General features: G+C 33.4%; 1 long non-coding RNA gene across 2 annotated transcripts; it reads left to right on the top strand.

The window, feature by feature from the left end:
• The first annotated feature begins 2,601 nt into the window (after positions 1–2,601).
• On the top strand, positions 2,602–7,926 carry LOC124840088 (uncharacterized). Of its 2 annotated transcripts, XR_015786883.1 has the most exons (7): positions 2,602–3,182; positions 6,347–6,441; positions 6,623–6,683; positions 6,964–7,053; positions 7,421–7,539; positions 7,604–7,716; positions 7,803–7,926. It is a non-coding gene; the product is annotated as an uncharacterized LOC124840088 (long non-coding RNA). The 2 variants fall into 2 exon arrangements; XR_015786882.1 differs by having other exon boundaries at positions 7,421–7,716.
• The last annotated feature ends 11,445 nt before the right edge of the window (positions 7,927–19,371 follow it).

Raw genomic sequence — 19,371 nt, 5'->3', positions numbered from 1 at the left:
CAGGTTCATTTCCCAAAAATCCAAATTTATTCCAAGTCATTTTCCAAATAATTTTTTCAAACAGTTCCCGAAAGGACTACACAACCTTGATTTCTCATTCTAAATGAAAATACATAGGAGTAAGGTCAATCTTTGTCGAGTTTAAAAAACTTAAAAAATATATTTTGCTTCTTTACAGTATCTTTTTTGGAGATAATTAAACATTTTTAAAACCACATCACATTCGCGTATTTAATTAAAGGTATTGTCTTCGGGCAGGCGTTGTAGGTATGCTAATATCTTCCCTACACGTAACCAACTCCCGAACCTATAATCCGGTTTTCGCAAACCGTGTCTTATTTTATGGTTTTTCCGTAGTTTTCCATAATAAACTATGGTGACGACTCCAAATCTCTTTTTCAAACCCAATGTTTTTGGTTCGTTGTTCCGTCGCGATTTCGGTTGCGACACTTACAAATCCCTACCGAAATAATATGTATAATTCTACTAAAAGTAGGCCTTACGAAATAACTGTGCTGAATCACAAATTTATACATGTTTTCAATAACATGTATAAACCAACCAACAGCGTAGACCAACAAATTAATCGTGCTCAATCACAGACTTAAAAAGTTTACACCCTCGGTCTTTCAGTTATATTGTTTGGCCTTTCACTCTCCTCAATTAATATCATTCGGCTCACTTTCCTTTTATTATCGCTCGACCCACTTCACCCTGTTAATACTATTCGGTTCACTTCCCCCTATTAATGTCATTCGGTACCATTCTCACACACTTAACCATTCGGTCATGCATCCTCACACATTAAATCGTTCAGTCATACACCCTCACACACTTAACCATTCGGTCATGCATCCTCACACACTTAATCATTCGATCATGCATCCTCACACACTACACAATTCGGTCCTACACCCTCACACACTTAACCATTCGGTCATGCATCCTTACAAACTAAATCGTTCGGTTATACATCCTCACACACTTAACCATTCGGTCATGCATCTTCACACAATAAACCGTTCGGTCCTACACCCTCACACACTTAACCATTCGGTCATGCATCCTCACACACTAAACCGTTCGGTCCTACACCCTCACACACTTAACCATTCGGTCATGCATCCTCACACACTAAATCGTTCGGTCTTACACCCTCACACACTTAACCATTCAGTCATGCATCTTCACATACTAAACCGTTCGGTCCTACACCCTCACAGACTTAACCGTTCGGTCATTCATGCTCACACATTAAATCGTTCGGTTATACATCCTCACACACTTAACCATTCGGTCATGCCTCCTCACACACTAAAGCGTTCGGTTCTACACCCTCACACACTTAACCATTTCGTCATGCATCCTCACACACTAAACCGTTTGGTCCTACACCATCACATACTTAACTGTTTGGTCATGCATCCTCACACTAAATCGTTCGGTAATACACTTTTGTCTTACCGTTCGGCTACTCCTCTCATGCACCGCTTAACCTCTTTTTATAGATTCCTCACCCTCATGCTTTTCTTCCGCTAAAGGAAGACACATTCCCAAGCTCTACACCCACCACACACTCTTGGTTAGAGAGTGTAGAAATGTGCCCCTCAACAACCCTTTCCCTATTTCATGTAAAGTAAATAATTCAAAAGAAGAATAAAACCCATGCAAAACATATATCAACATTATACCCCACCCCTTCACAAAACATATACCCATGCAAAAACATATTTCATACATGCTAAAAAATGAAACTCAACCTCCATCCCTCACAAAATATACTTCAAGTTACTCCCCTTACATGTAACAACAAACATATATAAAAGTTATATCCCAACCCTTCACAACCATAGACCATAAATCATAAACTCTAAACCCAAAATTGTGCCTTAAACCGCACACCCTTAAACCTAAAACCTTAAACCTTACATCCTACACCTTACACCATAAACCCTAATACCTCAACGCTAAACCTTAAACAATATAAACAAAACCCTAAAGAATAAACCCTACGCCTTAAACTCTAAACACATCCCTTAAACCATACAATCCTAAACCCAAAACCATAAATTGTAAACCCTAAACCCTACACTATAAATCATAAACCCTAAACCCTAAATTATAAACCCTAAACTTTACAACGTAAATCATACACCTTAAACCCTAAATCACCCATAAACCCTAAATCCTAAACTCATACACCCTTAAACCTTTAACCGTGAACCACAAACCCCAAACACCAAACCCTTAATTGTGCTTTAAACCATACAACTTTAAACCTAAATCGTAAACCCTAAATCCCTAACACTACATCCTACACCCTACACCAAAAATCCTAAACCTTAAAACCTCAACCCTAACCTTTAATCCTTAAACCCAAAACCCTAATCCCTACATCATAAACCCTTAACCCTGAATCTTAAACTCTTAACCTTAAACTTTACACCCTACAACTTAAACCATAACTCAAAAACCCAACACCTTAAATCTTACACCCGGTTAATACCAATTGATAGAAAAATAAAGAGATAATATATATATATATATATATATATATATATATATATATATATATATATATATATATAATATCGCGTTTTCACATAATTTTTTATCATTATCTTTTGAAAGAGTTTTTTTTTCTTTTCCTATTTTTTATTGTTATCTTTATTTTATTAGGTCTTTATTTTCTTCTTCTTTATCTATTCATGCTTTTACATTTGTTTTTGTTTTATTGTTTTTTATTGTGTTTTTATTAGCATCTGCTTTTCCTTTTAATTTGTTTCTTACATTACTTTTTTTTAAAATAATAATAATTAAAAAAATGAATAAAAATAAAAATAATAACAAAACGGAATCGGTTGCACCAACAGGATTCACTCAACAGAAACCCATTTTTTTTCCATCACGACATGACAAACAAAAAAACCCATTCCCCCACCCAATTTCAAGGGATCTTCTTGCTTCCACTGATCGCTCTCACACCTCACTACGGGAGCTAGAAGAAAAGGATTATTCTCCTTTCAACTCCGTTCACCTCTGGCGTCTTCCATCAACCATTACTCACTTTCAACATCATCAATCCCCTGTTGCTGCAACTACCTTTCACCTAGAAGAGACAAAGAAAGCATCCGAATCTACAATCGCAGAAAGAAAACCAAACAAAAAAACAGTTTCTCAAGGTGAGTCTTCTATTCTAGCTTAGCTAGCTTATTTGATCTTGTGTATGAATCAAAGATTTGCTACGATGGCTGCTTGCTAGTCTCATTTTCTCTTGCGTGCACGAATAGATGTTTCTGCATTGCTATTTTCATTTTGTTGCTGCATTGGCTTCATAACATCCCTATCACAATCATCTCTTGATCACCCTCTCCATGAGAAGAGGAGGTTTTTGCTCGATCTTTCGTTCTTATCTTCGCTAAAAAGGAACCAATTCCATCACCTGAAAAACAGAGATGAACCACTCAGGCAGAGACAAAACAGATTCTGAGTTTCTCTTCATGTTTCCATCATCCCAAAGAACCTGAAATAAAAAACCCCTAGCCATTCGTAAAACCGATTCATCAACACCCAGCCATTGCTGCAGAACACCAAAACGGATTCATCAAATACCCGTTCCTTGCCCAAGTAACAAAGAACATTAATAATTTCAACCCCCTCTCTGTTATGACTTTGCTCAATTAGCAAACTGTGATTAGCCCAGTTTCAAACTCGTAATCCTGGGCCAACGGCGATCTTGGCAGCAAGGGCGGTGAGCCCTCGACTTTAAGGTTTCGGAAGAGCTGCGCGTCGATATACGAAATGGCGAGGATAAAGGTGTGCAAGCTGAGGAACAAGGCGAAGGCGGAGTTGCTGAACCAGTTGAAGGATCTGAAGGCGGAGCTCGTTCTGCTTCAGGTGGCTAATTCTTGAAAGCAGACGACGCGGCGCGGAGAGGCGAGAGTTTTTTTTTTCTCTCTCGCGCAAGACGCATAGCAGGAAGAGAGAGTCTGGTGCTGTGGCCGGCGACGGCTCCGGCGGCTGGCGTCGTCACTGGCGACGCCATGGGCCGCGGCTCGCGGTAGCCAGTGTCGGTGGGGGCGGTGGCACGCATGCAATGGGAGGCAAACCCTCCATAGGGTTCCCTGGTTTAGGAGAAGAGACTTTAGTCTCGATGAGCACAAATGGAATGAAGATGGTTGAACCCTGAATGGGTTTCTGAGTTAGGGGATAAGGGCTTTGGGTGTAGCTCGTGGGCTGCCTTTTTCCTTTGTGTTTGAAGCACTGCTTCGACTCATGCACGGGTGTTGCTACACCACCACAAATTTCTTCCTCATAATTAAAAAATTAAAAAAATAAACTGAAATGAAAGATCCAACGTCCGTAGGCCAAGCCAAACGGATATGCGTTTAAGTCTCCATATCTATCATTTATTTCTACGTTTTCTTCGCCAACTGAGTTTTTTTTCGATGTGAGGTGTGAGGGTGAGTGAGGAAAATGGAAAAGAAAAGGAGAAGAGGGAAGGGAAGGTGGTGGGTGACGGAAATGGAAAAGAGAAAGAGAAGAGAGAGGTGGGGTGTGGTGTGTGCTGGAATCAGGGTACAAAATCAGGGTTTTAAATTAAAAATATAAAAAGTTAATTTAAAAGTAAAAAGAAAAATTAACTTAAGGATAATTTTGAAAAAAAAAATAAATTGAGGAGGTGCTGGAAGAAGGTAGTGGTGGTGGAGGGAGCATCTTTCCTCATGCACTCCTCTGATTTCCTTTGTTTTTTTTTCTCCTAGTTGGGCCTTGAGCCCACTTCCAATTCAGAAAACCCTAAAGAAGGTTTAGGCCTTGGCCTTGTGATTTTTTGTTATCATCCGCTGAACGTTAAAATTTTGGTTTAAACCCTCCCTTGGTCCTTAAGTTTGTATGAAAATCTCATTTGGGTCCTCAAGTTTTTTTCTGTCTCAATTGGGTCATATTTTTTGTAAAAGTGAGCACATTGTACCATAACCGTTAAGTGGTGTGAGACGACGTTAAATTGGTGTGAGCTGGTGCACAGAGAATGTGGTGATGTGTTTAGGGTTTCTTACGTGGACTGTTTTGTTTAAAAAAATAGTGCTGATGTGGCATAAGTAGGTATATCAGAATTAGGGATTTGAAAATTGGAATTGGGGATTTAATTTGGTTGTTGCGAGGAAGCTGAATCGGTAACCGCAAACGACGCGGTTGGTCCGGCGAGCGAGTGCGAACATTCATGGTTTTCAGAGGATAGTAAGTTGAAAGATGAGTCAGTGTTTGGTATTCCTGAGGACGTTGTATTCGGATTTGAAAGCACTTTGGATATGTTTGACGAGTGTGATAACAACGTTGCAGAGAGCAGTGGTATATTCTTGGGAGATGATTTTGATTTGAGTGGATGCTTTGTTAGTGAGAAAGAGAATTTAGATTTGGGTTTTGGTTTTGGGTTTACGAGTTGGCAAAGAGAGTGCGATAATTTCCAAGACATTGGGGATTTGTTTGTTTGGGATCCTCTTGTTGCTCTTTGATTCAGACACCATTCTCGTCTTGTAATTCTATGCCAACAACCAAAAGGTTGCCATCAGTTTTGTTTTCTGGGGTTTTTGGCAAAAAAACATGTTTTTCTTTTTCTTTTTAACATGAGTGGTGGTATTTTTGTAAGGAGAGAAACAGTCCACGTAAAAAACATGTTTTTCTTTTTCTTTTTAACATGAGTGGTGGTATTTATGCCACATCAACACTATTTTTTTAAACAAAACAGTCTACGTAAGAAACCCTAAACACATCACCACATTCTCTGTGCACCAGCTCACACCAATTTAACGCCGTCTCACACCACTTAACGGTTATGGTACAATGTGCTCACTTTTACAAAAAATATGACCCAATTGAGACAGAAAAAAAACTTGAGGACCCAAATGAGATTTTCATACAAACTTGAGGACCAAGGGAGGGTTTAAACCTAAAATTTTTGTCTATGGGATAGTTTTGTCTAAAATTTTTGTCCAAATCATCGATTTTGGAAAACCTTTCAGTTTCATCACTGATATAATGTAAAACTTTATTTGTTACATGGAAAACATATTTGAAAATAATACTTTATATTATTTTCATAAAATGTATGAACGAAAATATATATTTAGGTTAGTTTAGATACTAAACACATATTTGAAGATAGTTTAACGATGAAAAATATATTTAATTATTTTCTTCAACTATTCATTATCATTAATTCTGTCTGTTTTTTTTTCTATTTCTTAAATTATTGTAAAATTACTCACACAAGTTAATATCCTCTCTTGATTTTTTTTATATTTTTGTGGTGTGTTGTATTCATGTTTCTGGTTTTCCTTGGAAACAGCAAGCTGATGTTCTTGAACCATTCAACGCATCGAGTTTACCAAGTTATCTTCAAATGTGGATTAATTCACTTGAAGAAGGAAGTCTATATCAAAGGTAAGTTTTATAAATTTTCAATATCAGAAGAAGCATTGAAAGAACAGAACATGAACTTCTATAAACTTGTAAATGCTTCAGTTGATAATTTACAAGTATTCTTTTCAACAAATTCATTGATATGTTATTTCATTTTGTTAGAATAAAAGATTAAGTTTAACCTCTTCTTTTTCTTCTATAGATTTCCTTCAGATTTGTTTCAACTGCTGATGTCAGAGTGTCTTGTCCTGCACAATCATATAGTGAGTTTGTGTTGTGAATTACCTTGTTATATTGTTTGAGGCTTCAATTATTATATATAGTGAGTTTTTTTTCTTACAAATTTGATTTTTTTTAGTGTATGGTGTTGCCTCTCTATTCATTATTTTAAAATATATTGATAAATTAATTTTTTTCTTGTTGAATTTATATTAAGCTATTTTTTATATATATTAATATCAATGTATGTTTAAAGGTTTGATAACAAAAAAATCTGAAATTTTTTTCTACATGCACTTGACAATTCCTTAATTTATATGACAGTATGCCATAAGCCCATACAAGCTTCAATATAATAAACAGTTATCCGGCTTTTTTGACATTTTGGCAACAGTCGCAGACAGAGATGGCAAGGTATTAATTAATTTAATGTTTTGTTAATTTGTTTTCTCTTCATCTTAAACCTATTTCTCTTCATATTCTAACTTTTCTTAGAAACACTGGTGCCAAATAGCTATCAGTTGCTCAGTATTTTAGACTGCTAGAATCTTTAATACTTTTCTGATTAAACTAGAAAACAGATAATAAAATGCATGTAATGTGTTATTCAGTTTGAAATCACATCTTTTCTTTTGACCTCCTTCTGGATTGAAAGTTAGATATGTTTCTAAAGAGTTATCACTTAAATGTAATTTTTTTATTATCTATTTGATTCATTTCGAATGTTCTGAAGCACTCTTTAAAAGAGATAGAGTATTGATAAAAAGATGGATTATAACAGCAGGAAAGTTGAACCGGGGACTCTCAGTCATTGACAGCTACAGACTGTTGAAAGAAGGACATGCATTAAATGATGACGAGATTTTCCTTGCTAGTGCTCTTGGTTGGTGTATTGAATGGGTATGACAGCTGAAAGCTTTTGCTTTTCTTGTTTAAATGATTAAACTAGTTCTAATGGTTTCAGAGTTTACTGTGATGATGGCATTGGGGGGTCTTAAAAAGTATGTTGTTGAGTATGCCACCCCTTCGTTATACGATACCTTGAGTATGCCACCCCTTCGTTATACGATATCTTGGGTATGCCACCCCTTTGTTATCTTGTTTTTACATCATGTTCATGCTTATACTCAAATGTAATTAAAATTAACTTTTATCATTTGTAGAAAGAGTTGCTGCTATCAAGGAACAATTATCTCAAAAGCAACAATTATCTCAAAAGCAACAATTATCTCAAAAGCTTTGACGTGAGAAAAGTTGCAACATTTGTGCTCATGTAACAATTTTTCTACTTAATCCTTAATCATATCCATGACTCTAATCATAATCCTTACTCTAACCCTAATCATAACTCTATATATAACCATAACCCTACTACTAATCCTAACCCTAACTCTATAACTATCGACCTTATCCTCACCCTCACCCCTCATCATAATCCTAACAACTAACTATAACCATAATCTTAGTCCCAACTTTATTTCTAACCATAATCATAACCCTAATAATAATCTTAACCCTAAGTGTAACTAATTTTTAGGAATACTTATCATGATTTAAGTTAATTAAGAACAAAATTCATACAAGAAGTAATTTTTTATTTCACAGTATTATTAATAAATATATTATTTTTTGAATAATATTATTTTAAGATTGAGTGAAGAGTGGTTGAATTCTGTTGGATTGGGTTGCCTCATCCCACCTAACCCACCTCAACCTAAGCCAACCCCACTCATCCCACCTCACCCAATCAAACCATATCCAATCAAACTAAATCCAATTCGACTCGACCCAAACAAACCCAATCCAACCTAACACGACTTATCCTATCCGACTGAAAAAAAGCCACCCCAACCCCACCTAACCTAACTCCACCCAACGCAACCCAATCCATTCTAACTCCACCGACCCAAACAAAACCTTACCAATCCCACCCCACCCTACCCTACCCAACCTTACACCCTTCGCATGTCCTTCTTACACCTTCCTTCCTACATTTTTCCTACACTTACACCCTTTGCATGTGTTTCTTTTCTTGTTTTTTTTCTTATTTGGGCTTCATAGGTCCTTTTATTTTTCAGTCACAATTAAATGTAGCGTTTGGTTTTTTCTTTCCTTAACAAAATCTTATTTGGTTCATGTGTTTGCAATTCAAAAAGAAACACGTGAATAAGTTGGTTAGACAATTTGTTAAGAATGGAAACGTGACATAAGGAAATGAAAGGGTATCGACAGAGAGAAAAAATATGAGTATTATATAAGCTTTCCTTTTAGGTTTTGGAAAAAATGGTTTTTTTGAAAACATTATACAAAGAGCGAAAATATAAAATAAATATACTTTGAACTGCACCCTACACCCCCTAAAACCTTATGCCAACGTCCAATTTTATTCGACTGAAAAAATATCAAAGTAGTAAAAATAAAAATAAAAGAAAAAATAAAAAAAGTAAAATTAAAAAGTAAGATAATAGTAATAAGTGCAATGTAAATTTTTAAAATTAAAGAAAATTAATGAAAAGAAAATATATCGACTTTTCGAATTAGTTAAAAATTTAAAAAATGCATAAAGGAAATTAAAAAAAACGTAAAATGAAAAATTAATTAAAAATTATTAGGGCATTTTTTTTAATTCTTTTGTTTTCTTTACTTCTTTTTAATTTTGGTTTTATAGGTCCATTTTTTTTTAATCATAGTTGAATGTTCCGTAAAATCTTATTTAATTCGTATGTTTACAATTCAAAAGGACACGAAAATAAGTTTGTTAGACATGTAAATGAAAGCGGTACCCACAGATATAAAAATCTCAATAATCTCAATATTTCCTGAAGAAAATGTTTTTTTTAGAAAAATTACACAAACGAATAAAAGATAAAATTACATAAACAGAGAAAATATAAAAATTAAAAATTAAAATAATAAAAGTAATAATAATAATAATAATAATAATAATAATAATAATAATAATAATAATAAGTGCAATGAAAACTTCACTAAAAATTAAAAAAAACTAGTGAAAAAAATGTCAATTTTGCAAATTAGTTAGAAATTTTAAAAATCATAAAGGAAATTAAAAAAAATGAAAACTTAATTAAAAATTATTAGGCTATTTTTTTAATTTCTTTGTTTTTTTATTGAACTTCACAAGTCCACTGTTTTTTGAATTATTTGTAGGTTGAGCTTCTTGAGGAAGCTCTAGGTTGCGGTTCCAAGGCATATGGAAGCTCGCGGTTACAAAGAGGAAGATAAAGATGCAATTTAGGATTCGCGATTTGGGGGTTTTACTCTGCAGGTGGTCACGGTCGTTGCTATGGAGAAGAAGTCAAGTTCGTTAATGGTGGTGCGTTGGTTGCGCAGTTGGTGGTTCGCGTTTTGTGTTGTGATTTGGGTTTGGACGATTTGGCTGAGGTTGAAGGTAACTTGGCTTCTTCTTGCGGTGGCGCGAGGGTTTTCATGGCGGTCTATGGTGGTCTGAAGGTTTTTGCGGTGCTGGTTCGCGAAGAGAGGTTGACCGTGGCTTGTGACGGCTGATGAGGTTAATGGAGGATGAGATGTGTGCTACCAGGGTTTTTTAGAATCATTTTCGGAATAGGGATAAATAAATAAGAAATAATAATAATAATAATAATAATAATAATAATAATAAGTAAATAATAATAATATTATTAATAAAAAAAATAAAAATCAGAAATTAAATTGGACTTTATCCATTTAATCTCTCCATTTGTCTGGGAGTAGGGATGACAATTTTACCCGTGGACACGACTATCTGCGGGTAAAATTCGCGGCGAGTAGTAATTAACGGGTAGCGGGTATTTTAATACCTGCTTCTAAATGGGTCAGGTACGGGTAGTATACTACTCGCTTCGCGGGTACCCGTTACCCACAAAAAATTAAAAAAAATAATTTATATATTTTTAATTAAATTTAATTAAAAATAACATAAAATTATATTTTATTAGTTTAAATTTAATTAAAATTAAATTTTAATTTACATTTAATTTAATTTATATTATATATATATATATATATATATTTGTATATTTATTTTTAAAATATATTAAATAATTTCTTTTTATTTTTTGTGGGTATCCGCAGGTACCCGGTGGGTAGCAGGTTGGGTAACGGATACGATTTTATCCGGCAGGTCGGGTTGCGAGTAGGCACTACCCATGCTCGATCCGACCCGTTGTCATCCCTATCTGGGAATGTTTCATCCTGCACCTCCAAGCTTTTCATCCTATACCTCTAATTTCCTAAAATATCCCTAATTAATAAGGTGGTTATCTATTAATTTAATATTTATTAAAAAATTTGTGCTAACCATTAACTACACCTCATGCACACCATGAGATATAAATATGTGCACATCAGATATCAAAATTCGAAACGGACTCTATCGGATCTCCATATTCGATTCTACTTAATTGTATTGTTTATCCTGCAAAGACACTGTCAGATTACAATAATTATAGCCCATTGATTACTCAAGCACAAACAAATACACGTGAAACATTGTTTTTAATTTCACAGTGAAATATACACAAATGAATAATACAAAAAAGGGTAATAGAGATATAAGCTGATACACAAGGTGAAACATTGTTATTTTTCCTTTGTTTCAGTCATTTTCACCGAAAGATCACCAAAAATCATTTTCATCGAAAGATCACCAGAATGACTATCAGCCTACTAAAAGTCTGTGAATGAGAGCGTTCATTTTTAGGATCAGATGTGAAAAGAGGTGAAACAGGAGATTCTAGGACAAAACCATTTGACTTTTGTCTATGCACACATTGAACATCAATCTTGTATAACTCTGGTAGTCTCGTTTCAAAACTATTCTGCCTTTTAATTGATGGTTCTGTGTCTGCTGAATCTAAAGACTGTCCATTTTCCATTATCTTCTCTGATGGTGTGCTCCGAAATTTTGGTGATTCTTGTGAATTAAAAAAGCCACCCGAAGGCCGAAAAAGGGCAGAAACTCTTTGAAGATAGGGTGACTTTATCATTTTAAGAGATGAAGGTTCTTTGAAGCTGTGACTCTCTGAAGAATCCTTCTCAATTTGGAAAGTTACAGTCTCCTTATAGTTTCGAACAGGCATCCTAGATGACCAAAGAAAAGGTGATTTTTCATAAGCAAATGATGAAATCTTTCAAATTATAAAAAAAAACAGTGAAATCAACCATTGTGTAACAATTATTAGTTTATTATTATAGTAAAACATTAACAAACTTATTGTCACCTTAATAGTCATAATATTTGTATCTTAAAAGTCATGTTGTATTCTTCACAAACACAAAAAAGTGCATGACAAAAGTTGAACTGTGATTTGAGGTGGTAATAAACCTCTTGGGAAGTTTTATGGCTTCTTCACATAGTAGGGTAGGAGCTCTGAGTATAAGCCATCCAAGGTCGGTAACTCATCATGTGTACCCATTTCAACAAGTTGACCACCCTCCATGAGAGGTATACAATCAATATTCTTTATAAGACTAAGCCTTCAAGCAATTATTATCGTTGACCGTCCCAACATTAGCAGGTCCAGAGCTTCCTGAACAGACCTCTCTCAGCCTCAAAATCAAGTCCACCAGTAACCTCGTCAAGAAGAAGAATGGATGGATTTAAAAGCACAACTCTTGCAATAGAAAGCTTTATTTTCTGCTCTTCTATTAAAGCTAGACTTGCCCTGCCAACCTAAAAGGACAGAAACCTGATTTAAATTATGGCAAAAATATAGGCAGAACCAAAGGGAACCATTAAATCATTAAAAAAAAATTAAGAGGTTGTGAATCGGATATGCAAACGCGATGGGGGATGAATCGGATCTAGATATTCGATTTAGCCTACATCGGATATGGACATCCGATGTAGGCTCAATAGAATATCCAGATCCGATTCAACCCCCTTCGCGTTTGCGTATTCGATTAAGCATAGATCAACCATGAAAATACCAAAATAAATATGGTAGAGGAATCCACCAACCTTTGACCAGTGAGATGAAGCGAGCGTCGACCGTAACAACACCAAAATGGCAAAGACGAACCTCTACTACTTGAGAAGACGAAGCTGTGGTACTGTGGTGTCTGTGTGTGCGTGGAAGCAGTGGAAGAAGACGAACTATGGTGTGTGTGGCACCTGGAAAATGAGATGCGAAAGAGAGAGGGAGGAAAGAAAGAGAGAAAGTGAGACAATGAGCTGAATGACTTTCAAATGAGCAGGAGAATAATAACTCTAGAATAAAAACTGGGAGAGAATCTTTGACCATTTAATTGTTTTAAATATTAATGGTGTTTTAAGTATGGGTAATGTTGGTATTATGAAAATATTTGGAGGTGCAGGATGAAAGGCTTGGAGGTGGAAGATGAAACACTCTTATCTGGTTGAATCATTTCTTCTATAGTGTTTCACCTGCACCTTCAAAGGTTACATCCTACATTTCCAAAAACCTCTAAAGGTTTCATCCTACGCCTCCAAAATCCATAAATAAATATCCTCATAATTAATTAGGTTGTTGTGTATTGAGTTAATTTGATTGAAATGATTGATGAACTCAATGATACATGAATTGAAGCAACATGAAATATATACTTTTTCTTCATTCTCGTGCCTTCACTGGGAGAATAATAACTCTAGAATAAAAACTGGAAGTAAATTTTTTTAATCTGTCACATCAATCTAATCCTACACTAATTGTCACAATCTTTACTTCCAAATTCATTCTCACTTACCTCCAAATTGACTCAAATAAACAACAAAAAAATTTATTTTCAAATCCTCTCAAATCCCTTCAATTACTCTCTCTCAAATCCACTCAAGTGAACAAGGCCTTAGAGAAATTGAAAGGGTTTTTTGTTGAGCTTGTTCGTATTTTAAGTAGCTAGAGATGGTGGTTCGAGATAGATAAAGGTGGTGGTAATTGGCATTTGAAAAGAGAAATTATGTTTTTAAGATTCTGGAAACAGATGTATATATTTACTTTTAAACTCGTATATTGTAGTGAAATATGAAAATATGTAAACAATTGGATATTAAAATCTGATCGAATATCAAAATCGATTTTTTTTTATGAAATGCCGAAATCTGATAAAAGAAAAATCGGATTTCAAGATCGCTTTCCCATTCTATTTCTATATCCGAAGCACAATTCGTCGGATTTCACTGTTCGAGACAAATGTCTCGCATCTCCATATCCGATAGGATATACTTTTGCTCAAAGTTTCTTTATTTATAATTGTATTATATTATTTTAAAATCTAAAATTATTTTAAAAGTTTTAATTATATTATTTATAATGTAAAACTTTGTTTTTTTTAAAATGTTATATTATATTGATTTAAAATTTAAAAGTTTGTTTATTTAATTAGATAATCTGTATGAATTTATTTAATTCATTAAACTTTTTTTAAAATTAGTATATTTATTTAAAATTTATATGAAAAAATTAAAAATATTTTTTAGGTAGTGTTAAGTATTATTATTTTGGTGTTTTTTTTAAGTATATTAGATTATTTATATATTTTTAATTTATTGTATTAGTTTATATTTTATAATTTAATTATAAATAAATAATTTATTCTATAATATATTATTTGTAAATTTTTATTAGATTATTTTAATTTTTTTATTATATTATTTTTAAATGTTTAATTAGATAATTTGTATGAATTTATTTAATTTATTAAAAAAATACATTTATTTAAAAATGATATGAAAAAATTAAAATTTGTTTTAGGTAATCTTAAGTATTTTTATTTTGGTGTTTTTTTAAGTATATTTGATGATTTATAAATGTTTAATTTATTGTATTATTTTATGATTTTATAATTTAATTATAAATGATTAACTTATTCTATTAGTTTTTAATTTTTTTTAATTTTTTATAAAATATATTGTATGACGTTTTTTAATTTATTAGAATTAAATTGATATTTAAAATTAATATGAAAAGTTTTAATAATATTTTATGTAGTTTTAAGTTTATTAAAAATCTATAAAAAGTTAAACTATAAAACCAGAAGAAGATGATATGTGGATTTATCTGGAGAAAGATGGAGATAGTGGAGAAGAGTGGAGAAAATTGGAGAAAGGAAGGAGAGACTTCCATCCTTGATATCAGAAACAGAAAGATGAATACAAGAAATAATTTATAAGGAGAAAATTGTGTCAAAGAATCTGGTCAAAGATTTTTTTCACTTTATTAAAAATTAATGATATTTTAATGGAGGGCATTAAAGGCATTTAAGAAAACTTTGGAAGTGCATGATGAAGTCCTTGGAGGAGGAGGATGAAACACCCTTTCTTCTACTAAGTTTGCATCCTTGAAAATTAGTTATATGGGCTAGACTTGACCCAATTCAGTTTTCTTTTTTTCATACTTTTAATGTTTTCATGCTTAGGTTGGCTTGATTTAATGCAATCCTTTTTTATTGAATCTAATTGTGATATTACCACTCCAATACTTAGACAATATAAGCTGAAAGTGACCTATTTCTTTTTTTTTACTTTTTATTTGTATTTACACTTATATTTATCTTATATTTCGGTTTTTTAATGTTTCATAAAGTCAAATCGCAAACCACAAAGTCCAAACTTATATTAATATTTGCTTTTTAGAACCATTTTCAGAATAGATAAATAAATAAGAAATAATAATAATAATAAGTAAATAATAATATTATTATTAATAAAAAATAGAAAAAAAATCAGAAATTAAATTGGGCTTGACCCATTTAATCTCTCCATTTCATCTCTCCATTTCATCTCTCCATTTCTCTAATTGAATCATTTCTTCTACTAGGTTTGCATCCTTGAAAATTAGTTATATGGACTAGATTTCTCCCAATTCAGTTTTTTTTCTTCATATTTTTAGTTATATGGACTAGATTTGTCCCAATTCAGTTTTTTTTTCTTCATATTTTTAATGTTTATGCTTAGGTTACGTGGGCTTAATCTAATCCAATCTTTTCTCATTGAATTGGCACTCCAATAGTTAGACAATATGGACTGAAAATGATTCATTTTTGTTACTTTTTTATTTTTTATTTGTATTTACACTTATGTATTTATCTTATATTTTTATTTTTTAATGTTTCATAAACTCATAGCAAACCACAAACTCCAAACTCTACAAACCCTACACCAAAATCCTAAAACTATAAATCCTAAATCATAAACCCAAACCTCAAACTCTAAAACCAAAACCCCTAAAAAACCCTAAATTATAAACCTCAAACCCTAGTCCACCAAAATCCCAGACCTCAAACCTCAAACCTAAAACACTAAATCACAAAACCCCAACTCCAAATCACAAATCCAAACCCTAAAAACCCTACACAATGATCCATAAAAACTCTAAATCATGAACCTAAGGCTGAAATCCCAAACTCTAAAACTCTAAACTTTAAACCAAAAACCTTAAAAACAATAAACCTTAAACCATAAACTCAAGTCCCAAACTTCAAACCCCAAACCCAATACCCTAAAATCCCTAAACCAAAACCCCTCAAATCCTAAACCATAAATCTTAAGCCTTAAACCCCAAATCCAAAAATACAAAACCATAAACCCCAACCAAAAACCCTAAACTCTAAAATTCATAAACAAAGACCCCTAAAAAACTCTAAACCATAAAATTTGATGCACCAAACCCCAAATCTTAAACCAAAATCCTTAAAAAACCTTAAATCCTAAACCATAAACTCAAGTCTTAAACCCCAAACCCAAAACCCCAAACCCAAACCCCAAACCCCAAAACCCAAACTCCAAACCCCAAACACCAAATAAAAAAATATTAAACACTTAAACTGTAAATCACAAATCCTAACTCATAAACACTAACTCCTGAACCCTAAACTATGAACCTTAAACCCTAAACTTTACACTCAAAATTCTAATCCCTAAACCCTAGACCCCTACATTATAAAATTTATACCCCACATCCTAAACCCTGCACCCTACATTATAAACTTTATACCACACACTCTGAACCTTATACCACACATATTAAACCTCAAACCCTAAACACCTAAAATCTTAAATTGTAAAACACTATGCCCTAAAAACCCTTAAAAAAGACCGCTAAAAAAATCCTAAATCCCAAATCCCATACCCTAAAAACACTGCACCAAAGTCCTTAAAAACTATAAATTGTAAACCATAAACCCAAGCCTCAAGTCCCTAAACCACAAAATCTGAAACCCTAAACTCCCAACTTCAAACCTTAGACTCTAAACTCTACACTCAAAATCCTAAACCATAAACCCTACACCCTACATTATAAACCTTACACCATACACCATAAATCCTATACCACACAATTTAAATCTTAAACCCTAAAGACGTAAAACCTTAAAATTTAAAACACTAAACTCTAAAAACCCTTAATCATAGACCCTAAACCATCGACCCTAGATCCTAAATCTTAAACTCTTGATCCTAAACCCCAAACCATAGACCCAGACCACCCACCCCCAACCCTCAACCCCTAAACCTTAACCCTCAATTTTAAACCCAAACCAAAAAATCCAAAACCCAAATCCTAATCCCCAAACCTCAAACTCCAAACCCTAAATAATAAACTCCAAACCCTAAACCCCATACAAAGACCCCTAAAAAACCCTAAACCAAAAATCCCTAAACGAAAAAACCCTAAACCCTAAACCCCCAAACTCTAAACCTTAAACATATACCTTAAACCCTATACCCAAAATCGCAAACCCGAAACCCTAAATCCTAAATTTTAAACCATGAACCAAAACACTTATCCTAAATCTTAAACCCTAAACCTTAAACACAAATCTTAAACCTCAAACCCTAAACCTCAAATCCCAAACCTCAAACCCTAAACCCTAACTCAAAACCCCAAACCCCAAACCCCAACTCCAAAACCCAAACCCTAAACTCTAAACGACAAACCTTAAACCTTAAACCTCGAATCCCGAACCCCAAAACCCAAACCCTAAACCCTAAACTATACTCCTAAAGTCTAAACCCTAAACCACAAAACCTGAACCCCAAACCCCAAACCCCAAACCCCAAACCCTAAACCCTAAATAGTAAATCGTAAATCCTAAACACTAAATTCTAAATCATAAACCTTAAACCATATACCCTATATCCTAAACCCCAACCCCCAAACCTCAAACCCTAAACCCTGAACCCTAAACTTTAAACCCTAAACCCCAAATACCAAACCCCAAACCCTCAACCATAAACCTTAAACCCTAAACTCTAAACCCCAAACCCCTAAACGCCAAACCCCAAACCCAAAACCCCTAAACCCTAAACTCTAAACCTTAAACCTTAAACGTATACCCTAAACCTTAGACCTTAAACCTTAAACCTCAAACCTAAACCCTAAATTTTAAATCCTGAACCCTAAACACTAACCCATAAACCCTACACCCTAAACCCTAAACAAAAACCCTTAACCAAAACCCTAAATCCCAAACATTAAACCCCAAACCTCAAATCCTAAACCTAAAACCCTAAACCTCAAACCTCAAACTCCAAACCCCAAACCTTAAACTCTAAACGATAAACCTTAAACCCTGAACCTCGAATCCTAAACCCCCAACCCTAAACCCTAAATCATATTCCCTAAACCCTAAATCATATTCCCTAAACCCTAAACTCTAAACCCTAAACATTGAACCCCAAACCTTAGTCCCTAATCCCTAACCTTCAAACCCTAAATCGTAAATCCTAAATCATAAACCTAAAACCATATACCCCAAACCTTGAACCCCGAACCTCGAACCCTAAACCCTAAACTCTAAACTCAAAACCCCAAACCCTCAACCAAAAACCTTAAACCCCAAACCCCGAATCACAAACCCCAAACCCCAAACCCAAAACCCTCATATCCAAAACTAAAAACCCTAAACTTTAAACCCAAACCCTTAAACCCTAAACCTTAAACCATATATCCTAAACCTTATACCCCAAACTCCAAACCTTAAACCCTAAACCATGAACCCTAAAAACCATAAAATCCCTAAAATTTTTAAACCCTTTTAATTTTTAATTTATCCTTTTTATTTTATTTTTCTGCTTTAAAATGTTATTTTAACGAGGAATTATTTTAAATAGCTAATTTAGTTTGAAATATAAAAATGTGTTGAAAATAATTTTTTAACTTCATAAATATTTTTTAAAATTATATTAAAAAATATAAGCAAAATTTGCTATTTTTTTTCGAATCTGGACTAAATCTTTTCAAATCTCCAAAAGCACAGAAAAATCTTTGAATATTTTCTAAACATTTAAAGGTTATCTACAAAAATTGCATATAGGTCTCTCACTCAACCTATAAAAGGAGAGACCTAAGTGAGGTATTTGAATGATCTATTCTCTTAGGTGTAGTTTGCGCAGCTATTTTAGTCCAAACACGCCATTATTTATTCATCGTGTTTTGTAACATTTTCTTAGAGTGTTAAGCCTCTAAAATTGGTTTCTTTGTAATTTTAAATAATAAATTCTGAGATAATTAGAACACTCGTATTCGATAAAACAAAATAAGTGTTATTAGTTTTTTTCATTTCTATATTACATAGTGAGAAAACTAAAATGAATGTATCAATGATATCCTAGTTAATTCAATATTTAACAACTCATTGCTAAATAAAAAAAAAATAAGTATAAAGAATATAAAAATTGGTAGGAGTAAAGTATAAATTGAATTATTAATCTTATACTATATAAAAAGGAAGAAGGTTCTTAAAAATTAATTAAAT

The sequence above is a fragment of the Vigna umbellata genome, chromosome 1, assembly GCF_029865625.1.
Source record: "Vigna umbellata cultivar VRB3 chromosome 1, Vumbellata_1.0, whole genome shotgun sequence".
Lineage (NCBI taxonomy): Eukaryota > Viridiplantae > Streptophyta > Magnoliopsida > Fabales > Fabaceae > Vigna > Vigna umbellata.
The sequence above is the reverse complement of the archived record's forward strand: the minus strand, read 5'-3'. Positions and strand labels throughout refer to the sequence as shown.